At 46.4% G+C, this 14,553-nt stretch overlaps 1 non-coding gene and 1 pseudogene across 1 annotated transcript; one reads left to right on the top strand and one right to left on the bottom strand.

Annotated features, from left to right (window-relative positions):
- The first annotated feature begins 3,602 nt into the window (after positions 1-3,602).
- On the top strand, positions 3,603-3,709 carry LOC112429414 (U6 spliceosomal RNA). Its single transcript, XR_003021619.1, has one exon. It is a non-coding gene; the product is annotated as a U6 spliceosomal RNA (small nuclear RNA).
- Positions 3,710-5,430: 1,721 nt separating this feature from the next.
- On the bottom strand, positions 5,431-14,525 carry LOC139360204 (killer cell immunoglobulin-like receptor 3DL2; annotated as a pseudogene).
- Positions 14,526-14,553: the final 28 nt, after the last annotated feature.

Raw genomic sequence — 14,553 nt, 5'->3', positions numbered from 1 at the left:
TCAAAAAAAAAAAAAAAAAAAAAAAAAAAAAAAAGAAATTGACCACATTCTAATTTTCTTTTGTCATTGTTGTTGTTGTTACTTATGCCTTATTTATTTATTCCTTTGTTCTCACTTGAATGGGACTTTGGGTGAAAGACAAGTAATGGCTGTACTCTTAGTTGAGTATTTAAAGTGCAGATAGGAGTAGTGGAAAATTCATAGATTGTAAAGGCAGGATGACCTGATTAAAAATACTATTGTTGACTAGGTGCAGTAGCTCACGCCTATAATCCCAGCACTTTGGGAGGCCAAGGTGGGTGAATCACTTAAGGTCAGGAATTTAAGACCAGCCTGGTCAATATGGTGAAACCCAGTCCCTACTAAAAATACAAAAAATTAGCTGGGTGTGGTGGTGGGAGCCTGGAATTCCAGCTACTCAGAAGGCTGAGGCAGGAGAGTCACTTGAACCCAGAAGGCAGAAGTTGCAGTGAGCCAAGATCACTGCACTCCAGCCTGGGCAACGCAGAGCGAGACTGTGTCTCAAAAAAGCAAAAAAACAAGAAAAATGGTTGTTATGGTTTACAAATGATACGGCTTTCTATTGGGAGAGAGATACTAATTGGTTGAAGTTCAGGAACCTCAGTGGCCATCATTTACTAGTGGGCCGGAACAGATTGCGTCAACTTACCACCACGTTTGCTGTGGTTTCCTCTTTCTGTGGAACAGGAATGGTAACGTAGCCATGGGGTGCCGAGATATTTGGTTAAACATTATTCTGTGTGTGTCTGTGGGGGTGTTTCTGAATGAGATTATCATTGGAGTTAGTGTAATTTATAAAGCAGATTGCAATCCCTAATGTGAGTCGGCCTCATTCAATCAGGTGGGGCCTGAACAGAACAAAAAATTGAACTGGTAATGTAAAATGAAGTTCCTTTTGCCTGGACATCAGTCTTTTCTGGTCCTTGAACTCTCACTGAAGCATTGACTCTTTAGATGTTGCGCCTGCTAGCTTTTTTTTTTTTTTTTTTTTTTGAGATAGAGTCTCACTCTGTCACCCAGGCTGGAGTGCTGTGGTGCGATCTCGGCTCACTGTAACCTTCACCTCCTGGGTTCAAGCAATTCTCGTACCTCAGCCTCTGAGTAGCTGGGATTACAAGCGAGCGCCACTACACCCGGCTAATTTTTGTATTTTTAGTAAAGATGGAATTTCGCCATGTTGGCCAGGCTGGTCTTGAGCTCTGACCTCAGGTGATGTGCCTGCTGCCTTGGCCTTCCAAAGTGTTGGGATTACAGACGTGAGCCACCGTGCCTGGAATGAGCCTGCCGGCTTTTGGACTGTTATGTACACTGCTGACTCTCCTGGTTCTCAGATTTTTGCACGTAGACTGGAACTACAGGTGGACTTTCCTAGGTCTCCAGCTTGCAGATGGCAGATCATGGGACCTGTCAGTCTCCATAGTTGCATAAGCCAATATATAAATACCCTATGTGTGTATCAATCGTTATACACCTGCCGTTATCCACCTGTCTATCATTATTTGTGATATCACTATATATCTATCATTATCCATCTATCATTATTTGTGATATCATTATCATTATCCATCTGTCTATCATTATTTGACTATCAATCATTACCTGTATATCTATCATTATTAGTATTGATTATTTTTTTCTGGAGAACCCTGACTGCTATAGCTTCCATGTTCCTGTCTCAACTGTCACCAATCCCCTTAGCACAGGGTCTGTCGTAGCCATTCTGCAGCCCGAGGAATTACAAGCCACATAATTACGTGAATCACAGTGATCCAAGGATTTAGACGGAGACACAGAAGAATTGAGGCGTCTATTGGTCTCTGCATATTTTGGGATTTAGGATTTCCCAGTAGGGAAATTTGCCTTGAATCTGTCTAACTGGTCACTAAGAGTTGATTGATAGGTTCCATTCTCCTTGTACAGCATAACCCTAACAAGCCCAAACTGTGACTGGCAATGGAGACCCTCAACCCTCAATGGAGACCCTCGACCCTCGATGGGACTTTACAGTGCTCAGCTGCACCTGTGTGTAGAATTTGTCCCAAACGCCTAAGAAAGGAGGAGGCTTCTGTTTCGAGGAAGAAGAAGGGGAGCTGCTTCTCTATCCACTGACCTCAGAGGTACCGGAGAGTGGCCAGCGGGGGCCTTAACTCTCTGCAGTTTTTTTTTTTTTTTTTGCCGAGGAGTCTCGCCTGTCGCCCAGGCTGGAGTGCAATGGCACAATCTCGGCTCACTGCAACCTCCGCATCCCGAGTTGAAATGATTCTCCTGCCTCAGCTTCCTGAGTATCTCAGATTACAGGTGCCCAACACCACGCACAGCTATTTTTTTGTATTTTTAGTAGAGACGGAGTTTCACCATGTTGGCCAGGCTGATCTCGAACTCCTGACCTCATGATCCGCCCGCCTTCACCTCCACCTCCCAAAGTGCTGGGATTATAGGTGTGAGCCGCTGTGTCCAGCCACTCTGCAGTTTTAAAGGCAATTTCCATGAATTAGAGTATACTTCGGTACTGAGGTAAGCATGGCACAGCTTTCTGAAAATAAAGTTGAAACTTAGAGGTTTCTTTCAGCTTTATTGCGACATGATTGACAAATGGAAATTGTATATATTTAAGGTGTATTACACTTCATGTTTTGATGTATGTATACATGGTGACATGATCATCACAGTCAAGCTAGTTAACATATTCATCATCTGGTGACATGATCGCCACAGTCAAGCTAGTTAACATATCCATCATCTGGTGACATGATCGCCACAGTCAAGCTAGTTAACATATCCATCATCTGGTGACATGATCGCCACAGTCAAGCTAGTTAACATATCCATCATTTGGTGACATGATCGCCACAGTCAAGCTAGTTAACATATCCATCATCTGGTGACATGATCGCCACAGTCAAGCTAGTTAACATATCCATCATCTGTCAGGGTAATTTTTTCGTTTCTTTCTTTCTTTTTTTTTTTTTTGAGAGGGAGTCTCACTCTGTCCCCCAGGCTGGAGAGCAGTGGCGCGATCTTGGCTCACCGCAACCTCTGCCTCCTGGGTTTAAGTGATTCTCCTGCTTCAGCCTCCTGAGTAGCTGGGATCACAGGCTCGTGTCACCATGCCTGACTAATTTTTGTATTTTTAGTAGAGACAGGGTTTCACCATGTTGGCCATGCTGGTCTTGAACTCCCGATCTCAAGTGATCTGCCTGTCTTGGCCTCCCAAAGTGCTGGAGTTACAGGCATGAGCCACTGCGCCCAGCCTACTGTTTCTTTCTTTTCTTTATCTTCTTTCTTTCTTTCTTTCTTTCTTTCTTTCTTTCTTTCTTTCTTTCTTTCTTTCTTTCTTTCTTTCTTTCTTTCTTTCTTTCTTTCTTTCTTTCTTTCTTTCTTTCTTTTCCTTCCTTCCTTCCTTCCTTCCTTCCTTCCTTCCTTCCTTCCTTCCTTCCTTCCTTCCTTCCTTCCTTCCTTCCTTCCTTTCTCTCTCTCTCTCTCTTTCCTTCCTTACTTTCTCTCTCTCTCTCTTTCTCTCTTTTTCTTTCCTTCTTTACTTTCTTTCTTTCGTGGTGAGGACCCTTAAGATGGACTCTCCCATGCTCGCCTCCGCAGCACATATACTAAACTTGGAACGATACAGAGAAGATTAGCATGGCCCCTGCGCAAGGATGACACGCAAATTCGTGAAGTGTTCCATATTAAAAAAAAAATCTACTCTCCTGGTAAATTTCAAGTATAGAGTACAGTGTTGTCAACTACAGTGGCCAAGCTGTATAAGAGACCTTCAGACCGATTCCTCCTGAATACCTGAAACTTTGCATCCTTTGATCAACATCTCCCAATTCCCTCCCCTACACTGACCCTGTAGTTCTAGTGAGTTCCCCAAACTCTGGTGTCTCAATTTCATTTAGTCATTTTCCTGCAGATACATCTACCCCTTCCTACTGCCTCTTATTATCCTGAACCTTGGGGGCAGTTTCTGCGCCAAGTGGAAATGTGGAAATTAGATATTACAAAGAAAAACCTTTGCCCACCTAGACAGGGATCTGATATTTTCCAAGAGGACACATGATTACATGTTGAAATGATAATATTTTGAGTCTATTTGGATTATAAAATAATATTTTGGATCTACTAGGTTAATATTTTGGGTCTATTGGGTTAAGGATATTATGGGTCTATGGGATTAACTTAAATTAATTTTATCTGTTTCTTGTTAGCTTTTTATTTTGGATTCTAGCGAATTTAAAAGAATGTATGTGGTTTGCATGATGTTTCTACAGGACAGAACTTTATCTGTAGATTTAAGGGAGTCACAACAAAATTACAAGCATTGTTTTTGGTGAAAATGAGAAAAATTATTACAAATTCACATGGAAAAGCAAATAACCTATAATAATAATAATGGCAATCTTAAAGAGGAAGGAGAAATTAGAGGATTCAGGCTACCAAATGTTAAGGGGTTCTCTAAGGCTACATAAGGTGCAGCATCCTCGTGAGAGTGGACACAGAGAGCCACTAAGCAGGAAAGAGTGTAAAATACATCCGTGTACACACAGTCCCTTTATAGTTGACAGAGGCTGCCATGTGGGTTAAGGTGGAAAAGAATGTCTTCTCCATAAATAACATTGGACCAGAGGGTTACACGTAGGAAAAAATAAATCTAAGCTTATTTTCACACTGTAAAAACACTGCTTATTGTTTTATCTTATTATTGTGCATTTTGAGGATTTATTTCTAAAATTCATGAATAAAAATTATATACAGTCATCCTTCACTATTCGCGGGTGATTGGTTTCAGGATCTCTGCTCTGACACCAAAACCTGCAGGTGCTCAAGCCTCTTACATAAAATGGTCCAGCGTTTGCATATAACCCATGTTCATCCTCCTGTGTACATGAAATCATCTCTAGATTACTTATAATTCCTCACACAGCCTACACACCATTCCGTTTGTGTCCATTCAACATAGTTTTGCTTTTTGGAACTTTGTGGATTTTTTCTCTGAATATTTTTGATTTATAGTTGGCTCAATAAACACCTGTAAACCCCACAGATACGGAGGAGCGACTGTGTATTTATAGTATGAAGGATGATGTGTTGACATGTGTCCCCGTGGAGATGAGACTAACAAGGCCTATGACTCTACAGATGTTTCATCTTGGAATGGCTCTGCCAGCTTTCCAGGTCTGCAGAGAGTAAGAATATCACTTGTTCATCTGATTCACGATCCTTGCAACCTCCTATGCGCTGCATCGTTGGATGGAAATTGGAGTCCCAGACAGAAATCAGGCTCCACCTTGCTTCCAGAAGCTCAGAGTCCAGGGGTGAGAACCCAGTGGAGAACATACGGGGCTATACGGACATAGTAACGATAACACCAGAAACTTTCGGCCAATAAAGAGTCACATTACCTAAAGGATAAGGGCAGACGTGTTTATTTGAAGAGGAGAGAGCTACATTGAAATGATAAAAAAATTTATAAGTTTCACTGCTGCCAAGGGCTGAAAGATAGTCTGAGGGGAGGTGGAACAGCATGAGGGAAGATGGAACAGCACGTGTCTAAGTGCTGTGTTAACAGGGAGTCTCTTGTATGTTTGGAATTGTGAGTTCCTCAGTGTGATCACAGCCTCCAGTAGGACTAGGAAGTAAGCCAGTAGGTTGGAGAGGTGGGCAGGGGTCAAGTGAAGTGGAGAATTGTGGGCTAAGCAAAGGAGTGTGTTTTCCCTGCAGGAGGCAGTGGGGACCTTAGACATTTGTAAGCGAGAGAGAGGCACGTTCAGATTCGTGGTGTGAGGAAGAGCGATGCCCTAAGATGCAGACTCACACCTTCAGATTCCTGCTGCTGGTACATTGGAGCTGTGAAGCCGGTTTTGAGACAGGGCTGTTGTGTCCCTAGAAGACCCCTTCAAGGCCTGACGGTGGTGCTCATGGATAGAAGACAACTTTCGATCTGGGCTCAGCATTTGGAAGTTCCGTGTACACGCTGGTATCTGTTGGGGGTGTCTTGGGCCTCTGAGAAGGGCGAGTGATTTTTCCCTGTGTGAGAACGCGGTGATCCAACTGTGCGTATGTCACCTCCTGAGGGTCTTGTTCTTCAGAGTCCTGGAGAGAGGGAAATGTTGAGTGAGCGAGGGGCTCACATTCTTCAGGACTAGTAGGGAATAAGATTCGATCCATGAGGCTGGACCGAGGAGGACCTACCTCCCTGTTCACTGTTCTGTCCCCCGCAGGCTCTTGGTCCATTACAGCAGCATCTGTAGGAGACAAAAGTCATCAAAACAGCTGGGAGGGCCCGTCTGGGTCCTCATTTCATGTGCAGAGCCCAACACACAGGGGAGGCCGTAGACGCCTGAGGTCCCTCAGCTGCCAACAGCCAGACTCAGACATTCTGTCTCTCTGAGTGCAAGACCCTTTCCCATGAACGGCTCTCAATTTCCATCCCATTGATTCTGTCTCCCACTTTCTGCCTGTCACGGAACCTTCTCCTGGATGTCAGTGGCTGCAGGGACATGAGGATACAGTTCACAATCAAGCAATGGTCTGTGAGCTGAAGGCAGGGACAGGGGGTCTGGTGCTCTCTCTAGAAATCCCTGCCTCTGTGGCTCCTGCCTTGGGCCAGAGACCATCCTGCCGGTGAGAAATACACACCTGCGTGCTCCCATCCCGCTTCCCCACACGGCCCTGAGGTCTGTGGCCTCTGCTTCGTGAGACTTACTCTTTTTGTTGGAGCACCAGCGATGCAGGAGAAAGAAGAAGATGGTGAAGAGGATCATGGCCACTGAGGTCCCAATCAGAACATGCAGGTGTCTGGGGATACCTGGAGGAAGACGAGACTCCAATAAGAAGCTAATCATAGCAGTTCTTTGTTATGGATTGTCTCTCGTTTCTTGATTGACAGGTAACCATGTGGAATGTCTCCTTAGGACAAGCGGCCTGATGGCGGGAGACCCAGCTTTCTGCTGCTCTGTTTTGAGGAAGGAGGAAGGGGACCAGGAGCCAAGGCACGTGGGAGCCTCTAGAAACTGGGACATGTGAAGAGCAGATTCTCGCCTGGAACCTTCGGAGGGAAGGCAGCCTTGCTGTCACCTTGATTTTAGCCCAGTGAGGTGCATTTCATCCTTTGAGCTACAGCACTGTAAAATAATTAAAAAGCCGTTTTGTTTTCATCCACCAATTTTGTGGAAATTTGTTATGGCAACAATAGAAAAGGATTCTAACTGCACAGCCTGAGCATGGGGCCATGGCTGAATGAGTCAGTGAGTCGAAGTGTGCGTGCAAGGCTCTTTACTGCAAGGCTCTGGCTCTGCTGAGTCAGCCAGGGTTGCCTCATGACCCACAGGAGTTCATTCCTTGGCAAGTGGAACTTCTCTAAAACACCTCACCATCATTAGATGTTCCCTTCCCTTCCCTCTTTCAAGCCCCCAGGAATTTATCCTCCAGTTAGGAATGCAGGGAGAACACTGGATTTTTCCTGAGAAGGATATCAGATTTGCAATCATTCTTCCAGCATGTAGGAGGTCTCAACTGCAGAAGATTAGAGATTAAGAGACTTCACTGAGCCCTGTGCTGGGCCAAGATCCCTTTTGCTGTTGGAGTGTCTGGAGTTCAGAGAGATGGTGGAAAACAGGCCCACGGTCAGAGCTGGGAGGTGCTGAGCCAAGGCTTGAATCCAAGGCTTCCACCTCCCCAGGTTTCCAAAAGCAGAGATAAGAGGGATTCTTTACTCACCGGTTTTGGAGCTTGGTTCAGTGGGTGAAGGCCAACTACGTGAAGGGTTTCCTAGAACAGAGGCAGGAGAGAGGTGAGGAAATGAGGGTGCCTGTCCTCTACTCAAGGGAAATCTTTGAGGTTGGTTCACGGCCAACACTCTGTTATCCAACACTGGGCTCTGGGAGTCCTGGGATCCTCTTCTCCATAATTTTTGTATGTGTTACCCATTGTCTTGAGACTTTAAGATATAGAGAGAAAACAGGAACATCACATTACCTGACTTAAAAATATGTTACAGAGCTGTAGTAAGCAAAACAGCATGATGCTGGCATAAAGAAAAGTGCATAGAACAATGGAGAAAAATGAAGAACACAGATATAATCTATCCGTCTACATTCAATGGTTTTTTTTCTTTTCTTTTCTTTTCTTTTTTTTTTTTTGAGATGGAATCTTGCTCTGTTAACCAGGCTGGAGTGCAGAGGTGCAATCTCGGCTCACAGTAACCTCTGTCTCCTGAATTCAAGCAATTCTCTTGCCTCAGACCCTTGAGTAGTGGTATGACAGGAGCTGACCACCATGCTCAGCTAATTTTTGTACTTTTAGTGGAGACAGGGTTTTACTATGTTGTCCAGGCGGGCTTGAAACTCCTGGTCTCAGGTGATCCACCCACCTTGGCCTCTGAAAGTGCTGGGATTGCAGGTGTGAGCCACCATGCCCAGCCAATCCAATACATTTTGACAAAAGTGTCAAGAACCGACAATCAGGAAAGGACAGTCTTTTCAATAAACGATGCGGGGAAAACGGGTTATCTGCATGCAGGGAATGAAACTGCACCTCTACCTCTCACCATTCAGAAAAGTCAAATCCAAATGGATTAAATACATGAGTCTAAGTCCTGAACCTATGAAACACGTAGAAGAAAATATTGGGCAAATGCTTCAGGACATTTGTTTGAGAAAAGACATTTTGTTTAAAACCTCAAAAACACAAGTAATCAAAGCAAAAAACAGACCACAGGGATTATATCAAACTAAGCAGCTTCTGCACTGCAAAACAAGCAACCAATAAAGTGAAGAGACAACCCACAGAATGCGAGCAAATATTTGCAAACTATGCATCTGAGACGGGATTTATAACTAGAAATATAAGAAGCTCACATAACTCAATAAAACAAATAATTTAACTAAAAAATGAACAAAAGACATGAACAGGCATTTCACCACAAACAAAACATATAAATGGCCATGATGTGTATGAAACACTGTTCAGTATCACTCATTATTAGAGAAATACAAATTAAAATCACAATGAATTTTCATCTCACCCCATTAAAATGGCTTTTCTCTGGAAGATAGGGAAACAAATGCTGGCAAGATGGTAGAGAAAGGAGAATCCTTCCAACCCTGTTGGTAGGAAGGTAAATTAGTACAGCCATTAAGCAGAAAAGTATGGAAGTTCTTTAAGAAACTAAAAAGAGGCTGGGCATGGTGGCTCATGCCTGTAATCCCAGCAGTTTCGGAGAGTGAGGCGGGCACCTTGCTTGAGGTCAGGAGTTTGAGAGCAGCCTGATCAACATGGGGGAACCCTGTCTGTTCTAAAAAATACAAAACGTAGCTAGGCGTTGTGGCGTACACCTGTAATCCCAGCTCCCAGGGAGGCTGAGGCAGAAGAATCATTTGATTCCAGGAGGCCTCTGCCTCCCAGGAGGTTGCAATGAGCCTAGATTGTGTCACTTGCCCGCCAGCCTGGGCTACAGAGGAAAGCTCTGCCTCAAAAACAAAAACCAAACAAAAACCAAGCAAAAGACTAAAAAGAGAATTTTCATAGTATTCACAAATTCACTACTGGGTTTACATCCAAAGGAAAGGACTTCAGTGTATGGAAGTTCTATCTGCACTCCCATGACTGGTCCAGCACAGTTCACAGTAGCCAAGATGTGGAGTCCACCTACCTGCCCATCAGTGGGTGAACGGATAGAGAGAATGTAGTACATACACACAGTGGAGACTACTCATCCATAGAGACAATAACATCCTGCCATTTGCAGCCACATGGATGGAACTGGAGCTCATTAGAAAGATTCCCATTTCTCACCCTTATGCAGGAGCTCTAAAGTGGATCTCAAGAAGGTAGAGAGTAGAATGGTGGCTACCAGAGGCTAGGAAGGGAACGGTGGAAGTCTGTCCTGACCAGTTTCTCCATCTGCCTGGGTGCCTGGAGCCCTGACCGTGGACCACCACGCAGGCCATGCAGGAGGGTGTGGAGGTGCCCTCCCTGCCATCCTGCGTCCTGATCCCGCCCTCACACCGAAGCTTGGTCTTCTCTCTGAACCTGTCCATGCTTCTCTCCATCATCAGCAGCAAGTTCCTCAGCTATGGCTCTGGGATCATAAGACATGGGACAGGCATGGGGTTTCCTCACCTGTGACAGAAACGGGCAGTGGGTCACTCGGGTCTGACCACTGGTAGGGTGTGGTACGGAAAGAACCGAAGCATCTGTAGGTTCCTCTGTGGGTGGCAGGGCCCAGAGGGAAGTCGGCCTGGAATGTTCCATTGATGCTTGGCACTGCAGAGAGACTAAGTTCACGAGCCTCCCCCTCCCTGGATAGATGGTACATGTCAAACGAGCACCGGGAGCTGCAGGACAAGGTCACGTTCTCTCCTGCCTGAACCGTGGGGCCCGGCTGGGCTGAGAGAGAAGGTTTCTCATATAGACCTGGAAGGAGAAGAGGCAGTTTCCTCAGGGAAGTTCTTCCCTGTCACAGCTCCCCTCACATCTGAGCTGAGAACTCACTCCTCTGCTCTATGACCTAATGCTCTCTCTGTCTCTCACCCTCCACCCCGTCTGTCTTCATGTCTGTTTCCTCCTTCCACCTTCTCTGTCTCTCTAGGTCTCTGACCTCACTTCCCCAGCCCGAGGTGTGTTTTCCCTTTTTGTATGGTTTTCTTCTCTCTGATCCTCCTTGGATTGTTGACTTGATCTTCCTTTTTCTTTAATTCTGAGTTTCTCACTTTCTGTTTTGTTCATAACCTTCTGCACATTTCTATCTCTTATCTATCGATCGATCAATCTATCTACTACCTGTCAATCTATCAATTATCTATCTGTAATCTATATCTATGTATCATGTATCTCTCTCTGTATCTGTTGTCTGTCTCTCTATCTATCCACCATTCATCTATTTTCTATACCTATGTATCATCTGTCTATTCCCTCTCTATCTGTCTGCCTCTCTGTCTCTATGTATCATCTACGTATCTATGTACCTATCTATGTGTCTATCTATCTCTCTATCTATCTATCGATCTATCTATCTGTCTATCTATCTATCATCATCATCATCATCTCCATGAATCATCTATCTATCAATCGCCATCTATGTATCTATAACCCATCCATTATCTATCATCTACCTATTTATCATCTATCTATATCTATCTATCCATCTATCATCTGTCTCTCTCCATCTCCTTGTCTTTCTCTGCCTCTCAGTCTCTCTAGTTCTATTTGGAATCTTTGCAATCCATCCCCACATCTTTATCTATCTCTGTTTGTGCCCCCGCCCTCAGGGTTCTGATTTTGGAGCTTTTCTCTCCTCCCTTCCATCATTCTCTCCACTCCTCTGCCCTCTTTTCTGTTTCTTTATGTGTCTGTGAGTCTCTCAATCACCTTCCTCTGGCTCCTTCTCTGTGTGTCTTTGCTTTTTGTCTTCTCTTTATGTCTTTGCTTTTTGATGTTCCTGATTTCTCCCTGTGTCTCTCAGGAATCCTATCATATGTGGGGTTATGTGGAATATGAGCCTCAGAATCCAGTGCGGGGACCCCAAGTACACACAGCATACAGGGGTTGGTGTTCTGGGGTCATGATATCCTGGGACGATGACTGTCCACTGCACGGAAGGCAGAGGTGTCAGCACAAACACGGCATCTGTAGGTGCCACAAGGCCTGAGGCCACAGGGGCTGACTCAGGACAGAAATATGGGTGTCCTTGGGTTCTCCTGGTAGAAACACTTTGTGGAGGTAAAACAGAAATGAAACTTATAACCTGTGCCAAGTCTCTGAGGAAAGTCAGCATGGAAGGACACCTCTGGGACATGTCTGTCTGTCTGGGTGTCCCCTTTAACTCTTTCTCTCTTTTCTACCTCCCTGTATGGCCCCTGTGTCTGTCCTCTGTTATGACACCTGGTCTGTGCTTGTGTCTCCTGTTTCTCTGTCTCTGTTGGTACAGACCTCGCCACGTCAGTCTCTCTCCATAAGAATCCCACACTCATCTTCCTCAAGACAACCTGGGGCTTCCAAGTCCTGGATCATTCACTCTGTGTCCCAGTGACAATGAGAAGAATGTCCGGACACTCTCACCTGTGATCACGATGTCCAGGGGGTCACTGGAAGCTGACAACACATAGGGGGAGTGAGTGACAGAACCGTAGCATCTGTAGGTCCCTGCAAGGGCAGACGTCGTGGGACCCATGGAATAGTTGGCCTGGGAACCCCCACCGTGGAGCTCTCCAACAAGGTGCAAGGGCTCCTCAAAGGTCACCTCACTTTGCAGAAAGAAGTGCTCAAACACGGTATCTGAGGAACATTGTAGGGTGACCGTCTCTCCTGATTTCACCAGGGGACCTGGGAGGGCCAGGAGGGAAGGTTTTCTGTGGACTCCTAGAAAGAGAGGTTGTGATTTAGAAGGCGTCTCCCTTTGTCATCATATCCATGGCACCTGGAACGAGTGAGGGTTCCCCTCCCTGCTGTCTGTCTCTCTCCTCCCTCTCTGTGTCTCCCTGTCTTTTATCCCCTGGTGCAGGTCCCTCCATCTGTGTCCCTCCCTCTTCTCTGTCCGTCTGTCTCTAGTAGCCTCGGACGCCCTTCCCACTGGGCTCAGCCTCATCTCTTAGGCTGTCGTATCTGTTTCCCACTCATCTCTTTCCTGCTGTCTATGTGGGGGTGGAAGAGGAACCACGACAGGCTGCATGTCCAGGCTCTTAGCAGCCTGGTTCAATCTCTTTTGGACAATCTGGAATCCCTGGCAGGAGGTATGAAGTGATCAGTAAGGCAGGCACCAGTGTCCACACTCCCTGTTCCTGGTGGGGATTGGGAGCCTCTCCTGCCATGCCTGTGCCTTCTCCATGGCCTCAGCTTCCACAGGGTGGCTCCTGGTGCTGGTTCCAGGAGCATCGACCCCTCCCTATGTGGATGGAGCCTGGTGGTGGCATCAGCATCCTGCCCTTGCTGATCTCGGGGTTGCCAATCTTCTCCTTGTTTGATTTCTTTAATTAATTGATTAATTAATTGATTTTTGAGGCAGAGTGTCACTTTTTCACCCAGGCTGGAGTGTAGTGGTGTGGTCTTGGCTCACTGCAACTTCTGCCTCCCGGATTCAAGCGATTGGATCCAATCGTTGGTTTACTGGCGCCCACCACCATGCCCGGCTATCATTGTTTGGTTTCCTAACTCGTCCTTGAGCTGGTTCCTGTGTTGGTTTCCTGTTGCTGCGGCAGAAAATTATCACAAACATGGCGGCAGGAGAAACACACTGACCCCTTCCACTTCTGGAGACAGAAATTGGATCCAGTCCTCCCTGGGCTAAAATCAAGGCGTCTACAGAACTGTGTTCCCTCTGGAGACTCAGCAGAGCGGTTCTCTTGACTTCTTCAGCCCATAGAGGCCACCTGCCATTGTGGATCGTGGCCTTCCTCCACCTTCAATGCCCACAGTGGCTGATGGAGTCTCCCACGATACTGCTCTAATCCCCACTCTCCTTCTCCTCCTCCCGTCACGAGGACCCTTGTGATTCCACTGAGCCCAGTGGGACAGTTCAGGCCGCCTCCCCATCTCAAGGTCAACTCATCAACAACCTGAGCTCCATCTTCCCCTTCAGTCCCCTGCCCTATAGCATAAAGAGTCACAGGCTCCAGGGATTAGAATGTAGCCATATTGGGGACAGTTATTCTTCCCATCACAGCACCCATTTCCGTGTATTCAATTCCCCTGTACCCCAAAGACAGTCAGGTCCTGGGTGATGGGACCCTGACGGACACCCCAGCAGAAGCTCTGGGATTCAGGAGGTGGGACAAGGGGAAGCCCAGACAGGAGCCCTCTCACCTGTGACCATGATCGCCAGGGGGTTGCTGGGAGTCGACCACTCAGTGAGGGAGTGCGGGTGTGAACCCCGACATCTGTAGGTCCCTGTGTGTGCCGGAGTCACAGGGCCAATGAGGAAGCTCTCCTGGAATATTCTGCCGTGGAAGACGGGAATGTGGCTTCTGTCGTCTTTGTACAGAGTGAAGTTGGTAAACCCACCACGATAGTGACACCGAAGAGTCACGTTTCCTCCCTGAGGCACCACAGGGCTGGGCCAGGCAGACAGGAACGGCTTGTCCTGATCACCTGGGGGAGAAGGAGGCGCTGCCTTAGAGAGGAGGATGTGGAGTCACCCATCCCTCCTTGTGCTCAGAAGATTGTTCCCCTTTCCATGTTTCTAAGGCTCCTACCACACCTGGGTGTCCAGGGCTACAGGAAGAACCTATGCAGCATGGACATGGCGTCTCCCTACAACAAAAGTGTCAGCTGAGAACTTTGAACAAGTGCTGAATAAGTGACTCTTACTAGATTTTAATACTGCAAGATTGCTCACATAAAACAACACAAAGTAGACACGGCATGGAGGGCGTGTCCTTTGTGAATGGAATATCAGGCCAGTGCATGAACCGAGCCCCCATCAGAAGATTTGGAATGTCAGGGTCATGGCTGTGGTTTCCCCACCTCTTCTGGTAGAATGACAGCAGCCACACTGCAGCCCTGACCGTCATGGAAACACTGGAGGGTGTGAGTTACACC

Source organism: Macaca nemestrina, chromosome 20 (genome assembly GCF_043159975.1).
Source record: "Macaca nemestrina isolate mMacNem1 chromosome 20, mMacNem.hap1, whole genome shotgun sequence".
NCBI classification, from domain to species: Eukaryota; Metazoa; Chordata; class Mammalia; order Primates; family Cercopithecidae; genus Macaca; species Macaca nemestrina.
This window is presented reverse-complemented; position numbering and strand designations above follow the sequence as displayed.